Source organism: Ranitomeya variabilis, chromosome 5, assembly GCF_051348905.1.
Source record: "Ranitomeya variabilis isolate aRanVar5 chromosome 5, aRanVar5.hap1, whole genome shotgun sequence".
Taxonomy (NCBI): Eukaryota; Metazoa; Chordata; class Amphibia; order Anura; family Dendrobatidae; genus Ranitomeya; species Ranitomeya variabilis.
In genome coordinates this window covers 648,464,895-648,488,698 of record NC_135236.1, presented here as the reverse complement: position 1 = coordinate 648,488,698, position 23,804 = coordinate 648,464,895, and the positions used below count along the sequence as shown (strand labels likewise).

Here is a 23,804-nt window from a genome sequence, read left to right as displayed (position 1 = left end):
AGAAATAAAATTTAAGAATATACATGGAACAAAAAACCATACATGTGCGGCTTAGTCAAATAAGAGAAATGTACACAAGAGAGCCCCATACATAATCACAATATATACAATATATACATAACATATACAAGGAGCCCCGTAGGGGGTGTGGGCAATGGCGGAAAGCAACTGCACAAACTGTGGTGTCCCTATTAAATTCTTTACACTTATGATGCAAATCTACATTTCGAGTGCGGTTGTACTCTTCTTGCGCTGGTCAGGCACCTCCACCTGAAGGTGCTCTGTATCCGCAACTGAAGACATCACTGCTGCACATTCTCCTGCAGTCACCACTGCTTAATACCGGCAGCCGCGCCTCCTCCCCCAGCATACCCCGGAAGTCCTACCTTCCACTTCCGGGTCCTCTGTATGAAGAACGCTGAGCCGGCGCCGCGCGCTTCAGACAGCCCTGCGGCGTTCACGCGACCCAGGGCGGCCTGCCTGACCCCTGGGAACGCGTATCACACGGCCAGACGAGGAGGGGTCTGAAAAAGAACACCCCCGACGCTGCTTCCAGAGTCCCCAATTCTGCCGTTCTCGAGGATACCGCGCAGAGGCCTGGTGGACCTGGGTAAGAGAACATCCTGCAGGCTCCCGCCATCCGGACAGGAACCCAAACTGGAGTGGTGAGGGGGACCGCCCCTTTAAATCCTGTAGGTTCCTGTCCAGATGGTGGGCGGATCCCCTCTCTCGTAAGGGTGCTGTCATGGCGATAGGAAAAAGGTAGATATTACACTGTCAATTCTGAAATCCATAGGATCAAAAACGCTTAGAACAGTAGTGCGCCTGATAAGTTTGGAATATAGTTGCATTAATTTTAGGAGGGAAATTTTAGTAGAAAATTGATGGCTCCAGCATCCACCAACAAAAAATGTAAAATGTCAAATTTGTGAGATCATTTTAAAAATGAGAAAAAAATATTAAAATAAACACTTGGGCATTTCAGGTCTGTACAGAGCCCTTAGGCATTAATAAACATTAATATATTTTTTGTATTATCTTTAGAGTGATGTAATAAATATAACATTTTAACTTTTTTTATTTGTGGAAAACTTGCACTGATTTTCCCCAGAAATTCAATTCACAGAAAAGTTATTCTCTGTGAATTTAATGTCCGTCATTAGAGGCACCAACCGCATTGTTCTCCCTGCGGTAAGCCGCCGGCCGATGTATCAGTTGGCAGCATTCTCATGGAAAACACGTTCCTGTGTATGGGAGAGTTGGCTGAGATGGCTTGTCAGCTGATAGCCATGTAACGTGTATGGTAGGTTTTAACCTGCAGAATTCAACGTAGGGATCTGATGTACAGGTGATCATGTATCGGAGTGGGACCGCAAGAAATTCAGCTGGTCTGGGTGGTAGGTGTTCAATATTCAGAGTCTATGCGGTGTGCAAGGGCTTGGCGGTGATCCAGAGGTAAGAGCGCGGCCCCAGCCGGGGGCAAGTGCTGAAGGAATCACAGCCGGTTCATTAGTACTCCGCTAACGAACCGTGGTGAGTGACGTCACTTGATTCCAACTTTGGGTCGAGCTGCTTAGAGGACAATATCCAACGTGTTTTCAAAAGCTTGCGGCTTTCTTCATTTTGATTCACATTTCAGAAAACAGGTGGAAGTTGTCCACCAAACCAGGCAACTGGGTAAGGTTCTATCGTGTCTAGTGCCAGTGGTTTTGATTTATTATTGTGAAATTTTGTGTGTGTAATTGGGGAGGAAAGGAGGCTTATCGTAGAACGCCAGGAGCCCAACCCTCTGAAGTACACCACATAAGGTTACCACACTTATCCTTAGAATAGGTCCTTATTGTCTGATTGGTGGGGGTGCGACATTCGGCACCCCCTGCTGATCAGATAGAACTGCACGGTTATGGAGCTGCACTGCTACGTCAACAGAATAGTGGTCTCGGAGGCGTGCTTCACATCCACTCCCTATTGATTTGAATCGAGTACCTAGGCGCGGCCACTATACAGTCAACGGAGTTGTACTGTGCAGCTCCCTATATGAGCAGTTCTGGCCATCGCCGACACCGAGAACAGCTGATCCGTGGGGTGCTGGGTGTTGCACCACCACCAATCAGACATTGATGAGCTATTTGAAGGATAGACAATCGGTGGAGATGCCGGGTGTCGCACTCTTACTAATCAGATCGATCGATGTTAAAGTCCCGGAAAACTCCTTTAATACAAAATTTTGGACCTCTGCCTGCACAGAAGCCGTATAACATACCTTCTGGTGTGATGCCTGCTGTGAAGCAACAATAATTGCATTTGCTTCCAGGGATAATATTGGGATCACCCTCATTAGCTAAAGGAGCTTTGGATAATGACATGACATTAATAGATTTGTAATAACACATTACGAAACTACTCGCCATATTCGGCTTTATATGGAAGGACTTGAGCTACATAATTACCTGAAAAAATGAGGAAACTCAATTTCAAGAATGTTGAACACGGATTTCCCCATGGCCTCAGGGTAAAGAGAAGACAAAGGAGTCGCCATTAGAGATAACAAAACATCTCCGCTAGGTACGTTCTGTGCCGTAATGTGTTATACACATAAATTATATGTTCTATGGCAACAAGTCTCTAATAAAGGCAAAAAAACGAGGGTTGCCAAAAGCTTGCAGGTTGTTTTTCCTCATGCGTGAAAAACCGTCCGCGTGACAGACTACTCTGTGGTCCATCTGTTAGTTTTTTGCAATCTTTGTTGCAGCCATTTTTTTTTTTGTATGAAAAATAACAAAAAAATGTCTCTTACCCTACCCTTGATACACAAAATGGATCAAAGTAGGGCTTGCCTTCTTTTTCTAAATAATCGGTCAAAAAAATAATAATTTGAAAATGGGTAGTGGCCTATCGGTCAAAATACTAGGACACGTACAAAAAAACTGATGTGTCAGGTAAGCCCTAAAGGTATGTTCACACTGAGGGTTTTTTGAGGATCTTTTGAAGCAGAAACTGAGTGAAAACTCTCAAAAACTCATCAAAATGGCCCCAGGGCTTTGTTCACACTTTTTAATTTTTATTTTTATTTTTTGCAAATCTACTCCAAAATTCTGCACAATATTTATTATTCAATTCTACAGGAAGTCATACGAGAAGTTTTTTTTTTTCTCCTGAAAACATTTTAAAAAATGAATAGAGATATATAAAAAAAGCAAAAAAACAAGTGTAGATCATTTCTTTCAAGCAGGTCCTGATGGGATCTGCTCCATACTAGGTACCGTCCAATCAAGACTGCAAAATCCCCACATTTAAAAAAATTAATCAAAACCAATTTAGGTATGTAAAAACTCCACCAAAAGCTCACCAAAAGCAGGAGCGTTTCCTAAAGTAGTTAAAAAAAAAAACACTTTGCTTAGAGGACGCTGAATGAAAAGTGACCTAGAAAAGCCAATAAAAGTCCACTAGCTAAAAAGCAGTTGCCAAAATTTACGTTTTTTATATTGCTATTAATATGTGATTTTGGCTTTCTTTTAGCTCTGTTTTTCTGGTGGGTTCCGCCTTCCATTGTTTGCTGCTGGAAATATACAGTATATAGCCAAGAATAGATCATCAATATCGAGTTCACGGAAAACCCCTTTAAATTCTATATCTTGGGGAATTACTCAGCCTTCCGGACAACAGATCACAACACATTTTTTTATGAGGCTTGTGTGCATAACTACCGTAAAGTCTTCCAATAACTTGTTTCTTTATTATGTAAAAAGGTTAAATAATATATATAAAAAAACACAAAAAAGGCACATAAATGGTATCATCAGATTTATAAAGACCCCGACTGTAGAAATGTCACATTAGTTAACCCGATAGTAAATGCTCAAAAATGGAAATTTTGCCTGTTTTTTTATATTCACCTGCCTACCGAAAACTGTAAGAAAAAGCGTTAAAAAAAAAAATATATGACCTGTACAAAAAATATTAATATGGTGAAAAAGCAAAAAAAAAAAAAAACAAAGGCAACCCCGCAAAATTACTTTTTTTTTTCCCAATGCTCTCATCACCTCCCCCCAAAAATAATGTTTTAACACATCCTATGCCCCCCTAAGGCCAGGTTCACAATACGTTTGAGCTATATGTCCGTGGATCCACCAGACTGAAGCCCCTGAAAATTTGAGATTCAGGCCAAACCGCCAATAAGGCCATTGACCTTACTAATGGCGGCTGAACGCGCCTATTTCATTGTGACTGGCCAACCATCAAAACTGTACTAGATGTTCACTGATGCTCATTCTGTAGGCATCAGAGGAAAAAAAAAGGATGGGGCATGTAAGGGTATGTGCACAGGCTGCTGATTTTGCTGCGGATCCGCAGCGGATTGGCAGCTGCGGATTCGCAGCAGTTTTCCATGCGTTTACAGTACCATGTAAACTTATGGAAAACCAAATCCGCAGTGCACATGCGGAAAATACCGTGCGGAAACGTAGCGTTGTATTTTCTGCGGCATGTCAATTCTTTGTGTGGATTCCGCAGCGGTTTACACCTGCTCCATAATCGGAATCCACAGGTGTAAAACCGCAGTTGGAATCCGCATAAAATCCACGGTAAATCCGCAGGTAAAACGCAGTGCTTTTCACCTGCGGATTTCTCACAACAGGTGCGGAAAAATCCGCAGAGGTTTCAACTATGTGTGCACATACCCTTAAATTTCAACATGCCCAATCCTGTATTTTCAGGGTAGATAAGCAGCTGCCAGTTTGTCTACCAGCGACTTGGTCCCCTCTCCCCATTTAGAACACAAGCTTGCAAGTGTATATGCCGGTTACAAGGAATTCAGCTCTTCAAAGGATATAACTTCAGAATTACAGCAATTTATTGACATACTTTAAGGGTGAGTAAAGGTGAGAGTTGTTTCAGGGAAAATCCCAAATGTCAGTCACTTTGGATTTTTTTTTCTTTGCACACATGGCGGCACCTTGTCATGTCTTGTAAGACTGGTTGGTCCGGGCTAAGTCCAGCGCTGGCAGATTACTGCACTGTTATCTGGCAATGTCTAACAGTATAGGATGCTGTCAATCTGATGGTCTCTGCTATTCGTTACCCCTGTTATTTAACTCTGTAGGTTCACCTGTCGTCCTAGGTAAAACATAATGGTTTGTATGCAATTTTAATGAATATGGACTTTAAAAACAAAACAAAAAAAAAAAAAATTATTTACCGTACTTAACTTTATGTATTTTGGACTTTTAATAATTTATACAACTGAATTTCATTTAAAAAAATAGTATTTGGGGGTTTTTAGAGGCTATTTGTGTCCACATTTCTGGCTGTAGAATGAATTAATTGGTTATAAATTAGACCAAAAATCACATCAATGTTGAATTGAACATTAATGAGGTCATAAATCAGCTAAAAAAAGAAAGATAAGAGTTTCAAACCCGTTCTGCAAGGAAATAAAGAGCCAGAAAAAGCCAAACTTTGCAATTTTTTTAATGAATCTGAATGGCAAAAATTATTTATTATAGCCCAAAATTTTGTCACATATGCAGGGTATGATATATAGCTCGTCTTGCTGTGATTGTATCATAAGTTTACTGATATTACCTGCAGTGTCACTTTTTACTACTTTCCAATTAAAGGGACGCCTTGACTAAAGCCACGTACATATCCACAGAACATGATATTAATGTCTGATAGGTTGAGGTCCAACCACTGTTTACGAATTGATGGGGTAAGTTCATATTTGCCAATTTTTTCGGGGTTGCGGCGTGTTAGTGTCACTCCAAATTTTTTTTCCCCATATCTACACCCCTTTAGCTATTTTCAGGAAGACTCTACTTGCTGAAAAAGAAGAAGCAATAAAAATCGCTGGACAATCAACAATCTTAAGTACACAGACCATAGATCATTGATAACAACAAGTGTAGACTGAATGAAGGATTTATTACGGAGTGTCGAGACGGAAAGCTCGAGCATGGGACTGCTACTCAACACAAAGGAATTGACTACTGCCAAGTACGACCGGGACACATCTGAGAAGGACGGCGACAAACTGGAAGATGTAAAGGAGTTCAACCTACTCGGATCAATGATCACTCAGCGACGACACCGGAAGTCAATGGGAGAATAGCAATAGGCAACTCAACAATGAAGTCAAGGGGACAAGGTCTTCAAATCAAGGAACATTTCACTGCTCATAAATAGTTTGTTCTTTTCTGTGATAACATACAGATGTGAAAGCTGCACGATAAAGAAACAGGACAGGAGAAGAATCAATGCCTTTGAAATGTGGTGCCAGAGAAGGATGTTTTCAATCCTATGGATGGCAAGAAGAACAAATAAATCAATTTTGGAGCAAATCAAGCCAGACATGTTACTCAAAGCAAGTATCATCAAGCTATGACTTGCCTACGAAGAGAGCAATCACTGGAGAAGGACATCATGGTCAGAAGAATAGAAGGAGCAAGGCAAAAAGGAAGACCAGCAACCAATGTGTCACGCACAATGTAAGAAAGACTAAGTGCAACACAAAGTGATAAGGGGAAGGGAACCCAACATTAGGGAATGGGGCGTGGAGACACCTAGGAGATCTAACGTCACCCTATTTGCCCTAAATGTCCCTATATAGGTTGTGCACCTATAGCTGAGCAGAAACCTAATGCCTGCCTTACACTGGCAATAAGGCTGGTTTCACACTTGTGTTTTTGGACGCTGCGTTTTAGCGCTAAAAAACGCATGCGTTTTTTTTTCTATACTTAACATGAAAAAACGCATGCGTTTTTTCGCATGCGTTTTGACGTGTTTTCGGCAACGCATACGTTTTTTGACGCGTGCGTTCATTTGCAGAAATGCAACCTGTAGTAATTTCTAGTGGCTTTTTTTGCCTTAAAAAAACCCATGCGTTTATTCGCGGCAAAAAAATGCATTGCTGTCTATGTAAACGCATGCGTTTTTAAGCACATGCGTTTGCATGCGTTTAAAAACGCATGCGTTTCTATAGAAAAACACAAGAAAACACACAAAAAAACAAGAAAACTCTAACCCTAACCCTTGGGTTACTAGGGATCCTAACCCTAACCCTAAGGTTAGGATCCCTAGTAACCCTAGGGATCCTAACCCTAACCCTAGGGATCCTAACCCTAACCCTAGGGATCCTAACCCTAACCCTTAGGGTTAGGATCCCTAGGGTAACGGTTAGGGTTAGGGTTAGGATCCCTAGTAACCCTAGGAATCCTAACCCTAACCCTAGCCCTAGGGATCCTAACCCTAACCCTTAGGGTTAGGATCCTAACCCTTAGGGTTAGGATCCCTAGGGTTATGGTTAGGGTTAAGGGTAGGGTTAAGGTTAGGGTTAGGGTTTGGATCCCAAGGGTTAGGGTTAGGACCCCAAGGGTTATGGTTAGGGTTAGGGGTAGGGTTTGGATCCCTATGGTTACGGTTAGGGGTAGGGTTAGGGTTTGGATCCCTTTATCACCTTGATGGTGGGGGGTGGCTTATCAGTGACCTGGTGACCAGGACATTATAATAAAAAGCTACCCCTAACCCTAACCCTAGGGATCCTAACCCTACCTAATTCTATTAAAAGTGGGTTTTCTAGTTGATTTTGATGATTGGCAACTGTCACACACTTCTCAGCATACGTTTCAAAAACGCAAACGCGGGAAAAAACGCATGTAAACGCGGCAAAACGCAGCGTTTTGCTTTTCATGCAAAAACGCATGCGTCTAAAAAACGCAGCGTTTGCATGCGTTTACACCACGTTTCACCACATTTTTCGCATGCGTTTTGACGTGTTTTCGGCAACGCATACGTTTTTTGACGCGTGCGTTCATTTGCAGAAATGCAACCTGTAGTAATTTCTAGTGGCTTTTTTTGCCTTAAAAAAACCCATGCGTTTATTCGCGGCAAAAAAATGCATTGCTGTCTATGTAAACGCATGCGTTTTTAAGCACATGCGTTTGCATGCGTTTAAAAACGCATGCGTTTCTATAGAAAAACACAAGAAAACACACAAAAAAACAAGAAAACTCTAACCCTAACCCTTGGGTTACTAGGGATCCTAACCCTAACCCTAAGGTTAGGATCCCTAGTAACCCTAGGGATCCTAACCCTAACCCTAGGGATCCTAACCCTAACCCTAGGGATCCTAACCCTAACCCTTAGGGTTAGGATCCCTAGGGTAACGGTTAGGGTTAGGGTTAGGATCCCTAGTAACCCTAGGAATCCTAACCCTAACCCTAGCCCTAGGGATCCTAACCCTAACCCTTAGGGTTAGGATCCTAACCCTTAGGGTTAGGATCCCTAGGGTTATGGTTAGGGTTAAGGGTAGGGTTAAGGTTAGGGTTAGGGTTTGGATCCCAAGGGTTAGGGTTAGGACCCCAAGGGTTATGGTTAGGGTTAGGGGTAGGGTTTGGATCCCTATGGTTACGGTTAGGGGTAGGGTTAGGGTTTGGATCCCTTTATCACCTTGATGGTGGGGGGTGGCTTATCAGTGACCTGGTGACCAGGACATTATAATAAAAAGCTACCCCTAACCCTAACCCTAGGGATCCTAACCCTACCTAATTCTATTAAAAGTGGGTTTTCTAGTTGATTTTGATGATTGGCAACTGTCACACACTTCTCAGCATACGTTTCAAAAACGCAAACGCGGGAAAAAACGCATGTAAACGCGGCAAAACGCAGCGTTTTGCTTTTCATGCAAAAACGCATGCGTCTAAAAAACGCAGCGTTTGCATGCGTTTACATGCGTTTTTTTCACCACATGGGTTTTTTTAAAAAACGCTGCAGATCAAAACGCAAGTGTGAAACCAGCCTAAGCCCTGCATAGCGAAGGACAGGATACGAACTAGTCAAGCCCCACTACCACTAAAGACAGCTGGGGTAGACAAATAAGGGGAACACTTATCTTGAGAAGACTCAGAGATGTAACACAGGCATCCTCCAACAACACAAAAGAGGAAGATAGCCGAATACTTTAGCTCCAAGTCTCAACAGGTGGAAATGGAAATATCACCGGCAACTCTAAGCAGTAGGCTTGAGAGTCTATAAACACCTAGGTCCAGGTGTGTCAATTAGAGCCGGAGAAGATTGCCACTGGGTCAAAGAGTCAGAAGGGTAAGAAGGTGTTTGCAAAGCCAAACACAGAGACAATGACTTGATACTATCAGGATAACGGTGGAGAAGACGTTGGTGGACCTATCTAGGCTTGCACAAGATCGATCCTCCTAGAGCGTTCCTCCATCAAGTCGCCATGGTTCAAAATTGAGCAGAAGGCCGTTACCCCCCCCACTCCTTAAAGAGGTGAGATGAGAAGCCTATTACTCTCCTTCCCTGACCCATTCTCCTCTTTTCTGAGTGTGCCAGGAGCACAAGAAAATTTTGGGAATCGCTGGTTTCTAGAGACTGTGGAAGAAATCAGGAGATTTGCTGACTCTTCTGCAGGCATGGGAAAAATTCCTTACTTTGCAGATATAATTTTGCATTCATACCTGGGTTTATTCTATCTAAGGTGGACGGCTCCATGATTAAGAGCTGCACATTGATTGACAGAATTTTTATGCAGGTGCAAATTAAATTTTTTAATAGTATCTTGGCGTTCACCAAAATATGTAGTGATAAGGGGTGACGGGCGTTATATGGAGACTGCTCCTACTCGGTCAGGGACTGAGGCCATGTTCACACGATCCTTTTTTTGATCCTTTTTTTCAGGTCCTGATTTGGAAAACCCGCAGTGCAAAACTGCACTGCTGATTTTCCTGCAGTTTCTTCTGCAGATTCCTCTGCGGGTTTTCAACAGCACTTTCCTATTGGTGCCTGTTGAAAACAGGAGCTGAATCCGCAGAAAGAAGTGACATGGTACTTCTTTTTTTCTGCAGGCAAATCCGCGCGGATTTGCCTGAGAAAAAAAGGATAGTGGGCACAGCGGTTTTTGTTTTCCATAGGGTAACATTGTATTGTACCCTGCATGGAAAAAGGATGCAGATCCACAGCCTGAAAAGCGCTGCAGAACAGCAGCAAAAAAAGGATCGTGTGAACATAGCCTGATCTCTCCAGTAACAGATTATAGAATCCGGCTTGTAGTCTCATTGGCTGCAGTTTTCTATTGCATTCTGTTACAATGCTCTGTGAGTCACGCAGGTAATATGTTTTTATCTATTTGCTTTCACGTGACAGATGACATTTATTACACTGACTACTCCCGCAATCATCTTAGAACAACCACACCTGTTGTGTAAATTTGGAATGAGCGGTCTGAACCCGCGGTGTACTGTGGCTGGAAATGGGGATATTGTGGTCGTATTAATTTCAAATCATTACTTAGTGAATTCCTGTAAAAGTATTGAAGATTCTGAAATTACTCTACAAAGTGGCACCAAACTGTGGTCATTATGTGATCCTATCATCCTGCTGTGCGGACACTTCTATTGGCCTCATTCCAAGCAGTGAGGTTATATTCAGGGGTGGGATTCAAGTTTTAACATGATCCTGCCAAGACAAATGTTTGCGCTAAGAGTCATCCTCAGCGCCCCCCTCAAATGACACATTCTCAACACCACCTCATAGGTCATCCTGAGTGTCCCCTAAATGTCAGTTATACTATCCCCCTGCTTACCAATGCCTATCTAATAGTCATCCACAGTGCCCCTTTAATTGTCATTCAGTGTCTCCCCAACTGTCATCCACAGTGCCTCCCCTAATTACTAGCCACAGTGCCACCCCTTAATTGTCATCCACAATAACCCCTAATTGTCATCCACAGTGCCCCCCTAATTGTCATTCAGTGTCCCCCCAAATTGCCATTCACAGTGCCCCTCTTAATTCTCAGCCACAATTGCCCGTTCAATTCTCCACCACAGTGCCACCCCTAATTGTCATCCACAGTGCCCCCTCCAATTGTCATCCACGGTGCCCCCCTTAATTCTCAGCCACAGTGCCCCCTATTTGTCATTCACAGTGCCCCTCCTAAATGTCATCCACAATTCTACCTCCAATTGTCATTCACAATGCCCCCTCTAATTGTCATCCACAGTGCTTCCTCTAATTGCCATCCACAGTGCTCCCTCTAATTGCCATCCACAGTGCTCCTTCTAATTGTCATCCACAGTGCCCCCTTCTAATTGTCATCCACAGTGCCCCCTCTAATTGTCATCCACAATGCCCCCTCTAATTGTCATCCACAATGCCCCCTCTAATTGTCATCCACAATGCCCCCCCTAATTGTCATCCACAGTGCCCCCTCTAATTGTCATCCACAGTGCTTCCTCTAATTGCCATCCACAGTGCTCCCTCTAATTGCCATCCACAGTGCTCCTTCTAATTGTCATCCACAGTGCTCCCTCTAATTGTCATCCACAGTGCCCCCTTCTAATTGTCATCCACAGTGCCCCCTCTAATTGTCATCCACAATGCCCCCTCTAATTGTCATCCACAATGCCCCCTCTAATTGTCATCCACAATGCCCCCTCTAATTGTCATCCACAATGCCCCCTCTAATTGTCATCCACAATGCCCCCCCTAATTGTCATTCACAATGCCCCCTCTAATTGTCATCCACAGTGCTTCCTCTAATTGCCATCCACAGTGCTCCCTCTAATTGCCATCCACAGTGCTCCTTCTAATTGTCATCCACAGTGCCCCCTTCTAATTGTCATCCACAGTGCCCCCTCTAATTGTCATCCACAATGCCCCCTCTAATTGTCATCCACAATGCCCCCTCTAATTGTCATCCACAATGCCCCCCCTAATTGTCATCCACAGTGCCCCCTCTAATTGTCATCCACAGTGCTTCCTCTAATTGCCATCCACAGTGCTCCCTCTAATTGCCATCCACAGTGCTCCTTCTAATTGTCATCCACAGTGCTCCCTCTAATTGTCATCCACAGTGCCCCCTTCTAATTGTCATCCACAGTGCCCCCTCTAATTGTCATCCACAATGCCCCCTCTAATTGTCATCCACAATGCCCCCTCTAATTGTCATCCACAATGCCCCCCCTAATTGTCATCCACAGTGCCCCCTCTAATTGTCATCCACAGTGCCCCCTCTAATTGTCATCCACAGTGCCCCCTCTAATTGTCATCCACAATGCCCCCTCTAATTGTCATCAACAATGCCCCCTCTAATTGTCATCAACAATGCCCCCCTAATTGTCATCCACAGTGCCCCCTGCAGTTGTCATCTACGGTGCCCCCTCTAATTGTCATCCACAGTGCCCCCTCCAGTTTTCATCCACAGTGCCCCCAAAAAAGTGCTGGTCACTGTGAACCGTATGGCATCAGCCACAGTTCCATCCCTTAATGGAAATGGGTATTATTAGATAATGCTTGTAAATACCTACAAAGCGCAATTTATAGCCGTTCAGATATTAACACCTTTTTCTTTGTTTACAGCTGGCTTAGGGTATGTGTCCACGTTCAGTTTTGCTTCAGGCTTTGGTCAGGATTTTATGCAGGTAAAATCCTGACCAAAAATGCACCTGAGGTCACTGGCAGGTCACCTGCGGTGTACCTGCGTGTTTTGCTCATAGTAGCAACATGCTGCGTTTAGAAAAAACGCACCACGCATGCGTTTTCGCGGCAAAAACGCATGCGTTTTTTAACGCATAGTGGAGTCTGGATTTCATGAAATCCCCTCCACTATGCTGTAACATCTGGACGCTGCGTTTTTGACGCTGCGGAAAAACGCAGCGTCAAAAACGCAGCGTTTCCTGAACGTGGAAACATACCCTTAGAGACCGACCACCACTGCTAGACAGCAAAACACGCACAGTGCTTACAAGCTCTTTTCTATTGAGGTTGTAAGTTCTCTTTTGAATTAGGCCGAAATCGCTAAAGCACACTGTCATTTCCTAATCTCGCAGTGGTTATAGTGGTGGTCTCCTAGGCAACCAGCTGTAAACAAAAGTATTAATATCTCAGGAACAGCTGCAAATTTGAATAAGCAGTAAAAGGCAGAAGTGCTTGTTTTTACAATATCCATCTATAAAGATTGGAATAACCCTTTAGGCCGGCGTCACACTCAGCGTAAGACAATACGGAACGTATTTTACGTCCGTAATACGGCCATAATACGGAGAAATGTTCCCAAAATAGTGATCCGTAGTCAGGGTGTGTCAGCGTATTTTGCGCATGGCATCCTCCGTATGTAATCCGTATGGCATCCGTACTGCGAGATTTTCTCGCAGGCTTGCAAAACCGACATCTAATGGATTTATGTGCTCAAATGTTCGGTAAAACATATATATATATATATATATATATATATATATATATATATATATATATATATATATATATATATATATATATGTCATTGAGACACATATATATATAGTCTGTACTTATATTTCATTCAGCGCGATATCTGTGAAAAGCCGGTAATTCAATTGCCGGCTTTTCATTTCTCCTTCCCAAACCCGACATGAAATGAGACATGGTTTACATATAGTAAACCATCTCATATCCCCATTTTTTTGCATATTCCACACTACTAATGTTAGTAGTGTGTATGTGCAAAATTTCAGCGCTGTAGCTGCTAAAATAAAGGGTTAAATAGCGGAAAAAATTGGCGTGGGCTCCCGCGCAATTTTCTCCGCCAGAGTGGTAAAGCCAGTGACTGAGGGCAGATATTAATAGCCAGGAGAGGGTCCATGGTTATTGGCCCCCCCGTGGCTAAAAACATCTGCCCCCAGCCACCCCATTAGGAAACCCTCGCTTGCCAAAATAATAAACGCACAATATACATACCTTCTGATGAACCGTCTCGTCCCACGAGGTAATCCATCTGAAGGGGTTAAAATCATTTACAAGCAGGAGCCCTGCTAATGCAGCTGTGTGCTCGTGCTTGTAATTCCCCGGAGAATGAAGAAAATGTAGGTCAATGACCTATAGTTACCTTCAGTCGCGGTGATGCGCTCCCTGCTGGATGTCCTCATATGACCTGGAGCATGGGAAAAAGTTCCCAGGCTGCAGTTCTTGAGAACATCCAGCAGGGGCGCATCACCGCAACTGAAGGAAATGTAGGTCATTGACCTACATTTCCTTCATTCTCCGGGGAATTACAAGCACAAGCACACAGCTGCATTAGCAGGGCTGCTGCTTGTAAATTATTTTTAATTAAAAAAACATCTGCCGTGGCTAAAAACATCTGCCCCCAGCCACCCCAGAAAAGGCACATCTGGAAGATGCGCCTATTCTGGCACTTGGCCACTCTCTTCCCACTCCCTGTAGCGGTGGGATATGGGGTAATGAAGGGTTAATGCCTCCTTGCTATTGTAAGGTGACATTAAGCCAGATTAATAATGGAGAGGCGTCAATTATGTCACCTATCCATTATTAATCCAATTGTTTGAAAGGGTTAAAAAACACACACACACATGATTACAAAGTATTTTAATGAAATAAACACAGCGGTTGTTTTAATATTTTATTGCTCGCTCAATCCTTAGGAAACCCTCGCTTGGCAAAATAATAAACGCACAAGATACATACCTTCAGATGAACCGTCACGTCCAACGAGGTAATCCATCTGAAGGGGTTAACTAATATTACAGGCACGAGCTGCGATAAACCACTCGCTCGTGCCTGTAATCCCCGGGTGCTGAAAGGAAAGCAGAGTGATCTATACTTACATTGAGTCACGGTGATGCGCCCCCTGCTGGATGTTCTCATGAACTGCAGCCTGGGAACTTTTTCCCACGCTCCAGGTCATATGAGGACATCCAGCAGGGGGTGCATCACCGCGACTGAAGGAAATGTAGGTCAATGACCTACATTTCCTTCATTCGCCGGGGATTTACAAGCACGAGCACACAGCTGCATTAGCAGGGCTCCTGCTTGTAAATTATTTTAACCCCTTCAGATGGATTACCTCGTGGGAAGTGACGGGTCAGCAGAAGGTATGTATCTTGTGCGTTTATTATCTTGCCAAGCGAGAGACTGCAAATGGATTGAGAGAGCAATAAAATATTTCAACAACCGGTGTGTTTATTTCATTAAAATACTTTTAAATCATGTGTGTGTGTGTGTGTTTTTTAACCCTTTCAGACAATTGGATTAATAATGGATAGGTGTCATAATTGACGCCTCTCCATTATTAATCTGGCTTAATGTCACCTTACAATAGCAAGGTGGCATTAACCCTTCATTACCCCATATCCCACCGCTACAGGGAGTGGGAAGAGAGTGGCCAAGTGCCAGAATAGGCGCATCTTCCAGATGTGCCCTTTCTGGGGTGGCTGGGGGCAGATGTTTTTAGCCACGGGGGGGCCAATAACCATGGACCCTCTCCTGGCTATTAATATCTGCCGTCAGTCACTGGCTTTACCGCTCTGGCGGAGAAAATTGTGCGGGAGCCCACGCCAATTTTTTCCGCCATTTAACCCTTTATTTTAGCAGCTACAGCGCTGAAATTTTGCACATACACACTACTAACATTAGTAGTGTGGAATATGCAAAAAAAAAAAGGGGATATGAGATGGTTTACTGTATGTAAACCATGTCTCATATCATGTCGGGTTTGTGCAGGAGAAATGAAAAGCCGGCAATTGAATTACCGGCTGTTCACAGATATCACGCTGAAGTAAATATAAATACAGAATATATATATATGTGTCTCAATGACATATATATATATACTGTATATATGTTTTCCCGAACATTTGAGCACATAAATCCATTAGATGTCGGTTTTGCAAGCCTGCGAGAAAATCTCGCAGTATGGATGCCATACGGATTACATACGGAGGATGCCATGCGCAAAATACGCTGACACACCCTGCCTACGGATCACTATTTTGGGAACATTTCTCCGTATTACGGACGTATAATACGTTCCGTATTGTCTTACGCCAAGTGTGACGCCGGCCTAATACTGAACCGTAATATACGGCTGATAGGAGCAGCCCCATTGAGAATAATTGTGCCGTTTATTTGGCGAGTTTTACGGACGTAATTTCTGCGCTCTTACGTCCGTAAAACTCGCCAGTGTGACGCCGGCCTTAAGTGTAATTCCCCAGGTGTTAACCACCACAATGCCTGGCATTAATGATCATCCCAGAGTCCCCCTCAGGTGTTAAACACAAGGTCCCACATCCCAGCACCTCCCTTTCACCTGAACTTCATCTTTTACACTGCAACCTCTTCCTTCCTTCATCCAGCCTTGCCATCCTGCACACCGTCCAGCCCCCTCCATCAGGACTCCATGTTGCATTCCGCGTAGTCCAATACTGGCACAATGTCAAGATTCAGAAAAGAAGTGTTACAGATCAATGGGGAACAAAATAATCTGCAATCACATTGGCTTGTAATGTAATCTAATAGACGTCATAGTCTGAGGGGTACACGGATGTCATCATCTGAGGAGTGAATGGATGTCATAGTCCGAGGGGAGCACAGAGGACATAGTCTGAGGGGAGCACAGAGGTCATAGTCTGAGGGGAGCACAGAGGTCATAGTCTGAGGGGAGCACAGAGGATATAGTCTGAGGGGAGCACAGAGGTCATAGTCTGAGGGGAGCGCGGAGGCCATAGTCTGAGGGGAGCACGGAGGACATAGTCTGAGGGGAGCACAGAGGTCATATTCTGAGGGGAGCACAGAGGCCATAGTCTGAGGGGAGCACAGAGGTCATAGTCTGAGGGGAGCACGGACGTCATAGTCTGAGGGGAGCACAGAGGTCATAGTCTGAGGGGAGCACAGAGGCCATAGTCTGAGGGGAGCACGGACGTCATAGTCTGAGGGGAGCGCGGATGTCATAGTCTGAGGGGAGCGCGGACGTCATAGTCTGAGGGGAGCACGGATGTCATAGTCTGAGGGGAGCGCAGACGTCATAGTCTGAGGGGAGCGCGGATGTCATAGTCTGAGGGGAGCGCGGATGTCATAGTCTGAGGGGAGCGCGGACGTCATAGTCTGAGGGGAGCGCGGACGTCATAGTCTGAGGGGAGCGCGGATGTCATAGTCTGAGGGGAGCGCGGACGTCATAGTCTGAGGGGAGCACGGAGGTCATAGTCTGAGGGGAGCACAGAGGCCATAGTCTGAGGGGAGCGCGGACGTCATAGTCTGAGGGGAGCGCGGATGTCATAGTCTGAGGGGAGCGCGGACGTCATAGTCTGAGGGGAGCGCGGACGTCATAGTCTGAGGGGAGCGCGGATGTCATAGTCTGAGGGGAGCGCAGACGTCATAGTCTGAGGGGAGCGCGGACGTCATAGTCTGAGGGGAGCGCGGACGTCATAGTCTGAGGGGAGCACGGATGTCATAGTCTGAGGGGAGCACGGACGTCATAGTCTGAGGGGGGCGCGGATGTCATAGTCTGAGGGGCGACAACAGTCGCACTCAAAGAAAGGTTTTCAAAGTTTTGGTTTGACTGAAAAACGTGGTTTTCTTTATTACAAACACCAAAATAAAGGTATCACCGCAGTGTTTCAAGGTAGGTAGGTAACGTTTCGACCCACAGGGTCTTTCTCAAACCTTACTTTTAATTGGTAGGAGCAGAGTGAACACACCACCACCGCAGACACCACCACTTTCGCTGCTACAGCCCCTAACGGGACTCCTACACCCTTCCAGGGATCTATGCCCTTCACTCTGCTCCTACCAATCAAAAGTAAGGTTTGAGAAAGACCCTGTGGGTCGAAACGTTACCTACCTACCTTGAAACACTGCGGTGATACCTTTATTTTGGTGTTTGTAATAAAGAAAACCACGTTTTTCAGTCAAACCAAAACTTTGAAAACCTTTCTTTGAGTGCGACTGTTGTTGTATAACTATAGTCTGGAGTATCCCTCCATGTTCAGTCTGCACCACCAATTGCGAGAGTGCACGTCTTGTTCTTTAATAATAGTCTGAGGGGCGGACGGATGTCACAGTCTGAGGGGAGCGCGGACGTCATAGTCTGAGGGGAGCGCGGACGTCATAGTCTGAGGGGGGCACGGATGTCATAGTCTGAGGGGAGCGCGGACGTCATAGTCTGAGGGGAGCGCGGACGTCATAGTCTGAGGGGGGCACGGATGTCATAGTCTGAGGGGCAGACGGATGTCACAGTCTGAGGGGAGCGCGGACGTCATAGTCTGAGGGGAGCGTGGATGTCATAGTCTGAGGGGAGCGCGGACGTCATAGTCTGAGGGGGGCACGGATGTCATAGTCTGAGGGGCAGACGGATTTCACAGTCTGAGGGGAGCGCGGACGTCATAGTCTGAGGGGAGCGTGGATGTCATAGTCTGAGGGGAGCGCGGACGTCATAGTCTGAGGGGGGCGCGGACGTCATAGTCTGAGGGGCAGACGGATGTCATAGTCTGAGGGGAGCACGGACGTCATAGTCTGAAGGGAGCGTGGATGTCATAGTCTGAGGGGGGCGCGGACGTCACAGTCTGAGGGGCGGACGGATGTCACAGTCTGAGGGGAGCGCGGACGTCATAGTCTGAGGGGAGCACGGACGTCATAGTCTGAGGGGAGAACGGACGTCATAGTCTGAGGGGAGCACAGAGGTCATAGTCTGAGGGGAGCGCGGACGTCACAGTCTGAGGGGGGCGCGTATGTCATAGTCTGAGGGGAGCACGGACGTCACAGTCTGAGGGGCGCGGATGTCATAGTCTGAGGGGAGCGCGGACGTCATAGTCTGAGGGGAGCGCGGACGTCACAGTCTGAGGGGGGCGCGTATGTCATAGTCTGAGGGGAGCACGGACGTCACAGTCTGAGGGGCGCGGATGTCATAGTCTGAGGGGAGCGCGGACGTCATAGTCTGAGGGGAGCGCGGACGTCACAGTCTGAGGGGCGCGGATGTCATAGTCTGAGGGGAGAACGGACGTCACAGTCTGAGGGGAGCGCGGATGTCATAGTCTGAGGGGAGCACAGACGTCATAGTCTGAGGGGCGGACGGACGTCACAGTCTGAGGGGGGCGCGTATGTCATAGTCTGAGGGGAGAACGGACGTCACAGTCTGAGGGGCACGGAGGTCATAGTCTGAGGGGAGCACGGACGTCACAGTCTGAGGGGCGCGGATGTCATAGTCTGAGGGGAGCACAGAGGTCATAGTCTGAGGGGAGCACGGAGGTCATAGTCTGAGGGGAGCACGGAGGTCATAGTCTGAGGGGAGCACAGAGGTCATAGTCTGAGGGGAGCACAGAGGTCATAGTCTGAGGGGAGCACGGAGGTCATAGTCTGAGGGGAGCACAGAGGACATAGTCTGAGGGGAGCACGGAGGTCATAGTCTGAGGGGAGCACGGACGCCATAGTCTGAGAGGCGCGGATGTCAGTCTGAGGGCAGGACGGAGCAATGTGTGACACTAGATGTGCGCTCCGCGTCTCTCTCTACAGCTGTGATATAATAGTCCCTTATCTACTCTATATGGACAGACGTGTATAAATTTGCATTTTTGTTGAGGAAACAAGTATTTTTCACTTCAGTTTCACTTTGCAGCACTTCAGGCCGTTCTGCCTCCTCTCTCCTGACAACACTGCACTTACATGACATTACACCTCTGCGCACGGCCAGCTGCTGCTGCTGCCAGAAATGAAAGTGAACTGTCACTGACTGTGGAGCTGTTGTGCGCCTCACACCTAAATCAACGGAGAGGGCGTGTCCTCTGAGGATTAGGGGCGTGTTCGGAGCGCTACAGGAAGTCACTGCTCTTTGGGGAGGCGGGACTTCGAGTCCTGCTCTGTGATTGGCTGACTTCAGGTTGGGAATTTCCAGTTTTGTTGAAGGAAGTGGTGAGTGTCCTGGTGGTCGCATTGTGTCTATTCCTGGCTGTGGGACCCTGCTGAGCGCACACGGCGGACGGAGCTGCTGCTGCTGCACCACAGGTCTGTGTATGACTATATCTGGGCTCATAACTCATTCTTCATGTTGCAATGAATTCTGCGCCATCTGTAAAGCCTGTCATTACCAGGGTCGCTTCGTGGCTGCAGTGTTGGCAGCTTCTGGCTGATGACCCCATAGGTTTTACGTACTGGATGCGAAGGCGAAACGTAAACTTGGCGAAACCATCCATTAATATAATGCAGAATTTCCAATAATGTTCTGCTCCATAATCGTCATGATCATTAATCACCTCCTCCTACTTCATCCATCGTAAATAGTGCGAAGAACCACAAGTCACAGCATTCGTGGCATATATATGTGTATATATTGTTCATGTGTGCGCTGAAAGATCTAGATTGTTGGATCCATCGCATGATTTGTGCTTATTCCTGATGAAGACGTCGGATCTTCGAAACGCGTTGATAATACAAATCTTCGGTCTCTTGGAATCATCAGTAAACCCATTTCCCCCCCCCCCCCAAATTGCTTTAGATCCGTCACATGACAGACCCCCGACTGCGATCGTCGGACCCATTTCTAATAGGGACCAGCGGGTTTTGCCACATTCTGCGTAGTAACGAAATCTGTGAAGAATCGTGTCTTGGGTTATGCGATCCCTTACTAGCGACCCTCGAGACCCTCACTGATCGAGGGAGGGCCTTTTTTATTCTTTGCTTTATGCATGACCAAATATATATGCTGTAAAAAAAAAAAATATATATATATTTTTTTTTTTTTCACATTGAGCATTTTTTTTTATTTATTTATATTTTTCTTTATTTTTGTTTTCATTGATTTCACACAGTTGTTGCCCCCATTTTTAAGTCATAACATTTTTATTTATTAATTGCAATTTCAGCCCCCTGTCTGCACTGCGGAGCTCATCTGGTTGCTCCTACTCCCACCACGGAGAGAGGGACAGATGCATTGAACATTTTTTATTTTTGGATAATGTAAATCCATAATCTATCCTCTTCTTTTTTTTTTGGCCAATTTTGTAATATCGTTCCCATTTTTGGGTTTTGTCTGCCTCGTAAAGGGGTTGGCTCAAGATCAATACTTGTTACTTATAAATTGCCTAGGATGGTGTTGGGACACCCACTGATTATGACAATGGTGGTCCCATTTGAATGAAGCGATGGTCAAGCGTTCACACTGCCAATCCATTTAAACCCTTTAGGGCTGATTGAGCTCCGAATTCGGAAGTCAGAATACATCGCTGTCAGTCCCATATTCTGAATTTTGCGGCAGGGCACATGATTAATGGGAACCTGATGGTAGGATAATGCTGCATTAATTGGAATCTAGCTGCGGTATTACGGCTGTGATGTTCCAGAGGAAACATACTCTGACAATATATAATCCTACCGGAGGGGCTATGCACCTTAGACCACTAGTCCAAGACCTGTCCTCAGTGGCTTCTCCCCATTCTGATCCCCTATAAACACACACAGGTACAATCAGTCTAGTAGGGGATTGGTGATGAGAAGCTTTTGCTCGGTGGGTGTCTCATCAGTTGCCTAGTGTCAAATCTTTGTACGCCCCCATTTAATTATATATTAGGTTCTGATTCAGGAAGTTCTGCTTGATCTCCATTCTTTGGATTGTGGGGATCTCTGTGGTCGGACTCCCAGATATCAATGTTGTCCTATGGCTAGGGGATCTTTACAGCCCCTTTAATTAAAGGGTTATTCTAATGATTGCTGTTCAGGAGAGGGAGCACCTTCTGGCTTTTTGCATCGCTCTTGATTGTTTTTTCATGCCCGCAAAATAGATGACCCAGTGGTGTAAACTATGTACCCTCCACCATGCTGCAAGCAAAGGTATCGGAAGAGCGCAGTGGGAGTGAAGCTGGATGGATCTGGTCAGCTTTAGAGCAGTGCTTACAAACTCCATAGCAAAGAACTTGTAAGTGCTGCGCACCTTGCCTATGTGGCGGGCTACCGCTTACAGACTGCAGTGGTGGTCAGTCAGGCAATGAGCAATAAGCCAAAGAATTAAAAATCCCATCGATCATCAGATGAATAATCAGTGTCCACATGAGGTTGTTGAGTTCGGATCACGAGACCCATCGTCGGTTCAGATCATAATTGATGGACTTTCAAAACCGATCGAAACAAGACTTACCATTTCTAGTGTACTGTTGCCACACCTGATTTGTAGGATTCCTACACATGTTCATTTGTATGGAGCAGTAATCCGGCTGCCTTAAAGAGGACCTGACACTGGGTTGCAAATGGCCAGTTCTTGCTCATGTTATTCCCACTGCACCCCCTGAGTATGCCGTTTTTGTTTTGTTAAATTCCGCCATACGGTTCCAGAGATATCAGATTTTTTATTTGGTGCTCACTTTCATAGTCTTTATCAAGGAGGCGTGGTTCACAGGATCCTTGGGGGCATGTCTTTAGGCTGCCCTGCATAATTACCCTGTGAGCACCGCCTCCTTGTTAAGATCACAAATTATCACAAAATACAAAGCCCCATATCTCAAGAACCAGATGGCGGATTTTAAAAATACAAGAAACGTCATACTCAGGGGAGCAATGGGAATAATTTAAGGGCCAAAACTTTTTTTACAGGTTTGATACATACAGTACAGACCAAAAGTTTGGACACACCTTCTCATTTAAAGATTTTACTGTATTTTCATGACTATGAAAATTGTACATCCACACTGAAGGCATCAAAACTATGAATTAACACATGTGGAATTATATACTTAACAAAAAAGTGTGAAACAACTGAAAATATGTCTTATATTCTAGGTTCTTCAAAGTAGCCACCTTTTACTTTGATGACTGCTTTGCACACTCTTGGCATTCTCTTGATGAGCTTCAAGAGGTAGTCACCGGGAATGGTTTTCACTTCACAGGTGTGCCCTGTCAGGTTTAATAAGTGGGATTTCTTGCCTTATAAATGGTGTTGGGACCATCAGTTGTGTTGTGCAGAGGTCTGGAGGATACACAGCTGATAGTCCTACTGAATAGACTGTTAGCTGCTTTTTTCTTGCCATAATACAAATTCTAAGTAAAGAAAAACGAGTGGCCATCATTACTTTACTTTAAGAAATGAAGGTCAGTCAGTCCGAAAAATTGGGAAAACTTTGAGTGTCCCCAAGTGCAGTGGCAAAACCCATCAAGCGCTACAAAGAAACTGGCTCACATCAGGACCGCCCCAGGAAAGGAAGACCAAGAGTCACCTCTGCTTCTGAGGATAAGTTTATCCGAGTCACCAGCCTCAGAAATCGCAGGTTAACAGCAGCTCAGATTAGAGACCAGGTCAATGCCACACAGAGTTCTAGCAGCAGACACATCTTTACAACAACTGTTAAGAGGAGACTTTGTGCAGCAGGCCTTCATGGTAAAATAGCTGCTAGGCAACCACTGCTAAGGAGAGGCAACAAGCAGAAGGGACTTGTTTGGGCTAAAGAACACAAGGAATGGACATTAGACCAGTGGAAATCTGTGCTTTGGTCTGATGAGTCCAAATTTGAGATCTTTGGTTCCAACCACCGTGTCTTTGTGCGACGCAGAAAAGGTGAACGGATGTACTCTACATGCCGGGATCCCACCGTGAAGCATGGAGGAGGAGGTGTGATGGTGTGGGGGTGCTTTGCTGGTGACACTGTTGGGGATTTAGTCAAAATTAGAGTGAAGGCAAAATGGCCAACAAGCGCTAAGCATCTCTGGGAACTCCTTCAAGATTGTTGGAAGACCATTCCCGGTGACTACCTCTTGAAGCTCATCAAGAGAATGCCAAGAGTGTGCAAAGCAGTCATCAAAGCAAAAGGTGGCTACTTTGAAGAACCTAGAATATAAGACATATTTTCAGTTGTTTCACACTTTTTTGTTAAGTATATAATTCCACCTGTGTTAATTCATAGTTTTGATGCCTTCAGTGTGAATGTACAGTTTTCATAGTCATGAAAATACAGAAAAATCTTTAAATGAGAAGGTGTGTCCAAACTTTTGGTCTCTACTGTATGTATCAAACCTGTAAAAAAAAAAAAAAAAACCTTCAGATTGAAAAA

The 23,804-nt window shown here is 45.2% G+C and overlaps 1 protein-coding gene and 1 long non-coding RNA gene across 2 annotated transcripts in view; one reads left to right on the top strand and one right to left on the bottom strand.

The window, feature by feature from the left end:
* Positions 1–4,983: 4,983 nt before the first annotated feature.
* Positions 4,984–19,518, bottom strand: LOC143776691 (uncharacterized). The gene is made up of 3 exons (XR_013215893.1): positions 19,438–19,518; positions 16,091–16,205; positions 4,984–5,115 (listed from the first exon to the last, which is right to left on the bottom strand). It is a non-coding gene; the product is annotated as an uncharacterized LOC143776691 (long non-coding RNA).
* Positions 19,519–19,621: 103 nt separating this feature from the next.
* Positions 19,622–23,804, top strand: part of TNIP1 (TNFAIP3 interacting protein 1) — a 50,277-nt gene continuing 46,094 nt past the window's right edge. Inside the window, exon 1 of the mRNA XM_077266350.1 lies at positions 19,622–19,776. The gene's annotated coding sequence lies outside the window, so the exon portion shown is untranslated. The remainder of the gene's footprint in view (positions 19,777–23,804) is intronic.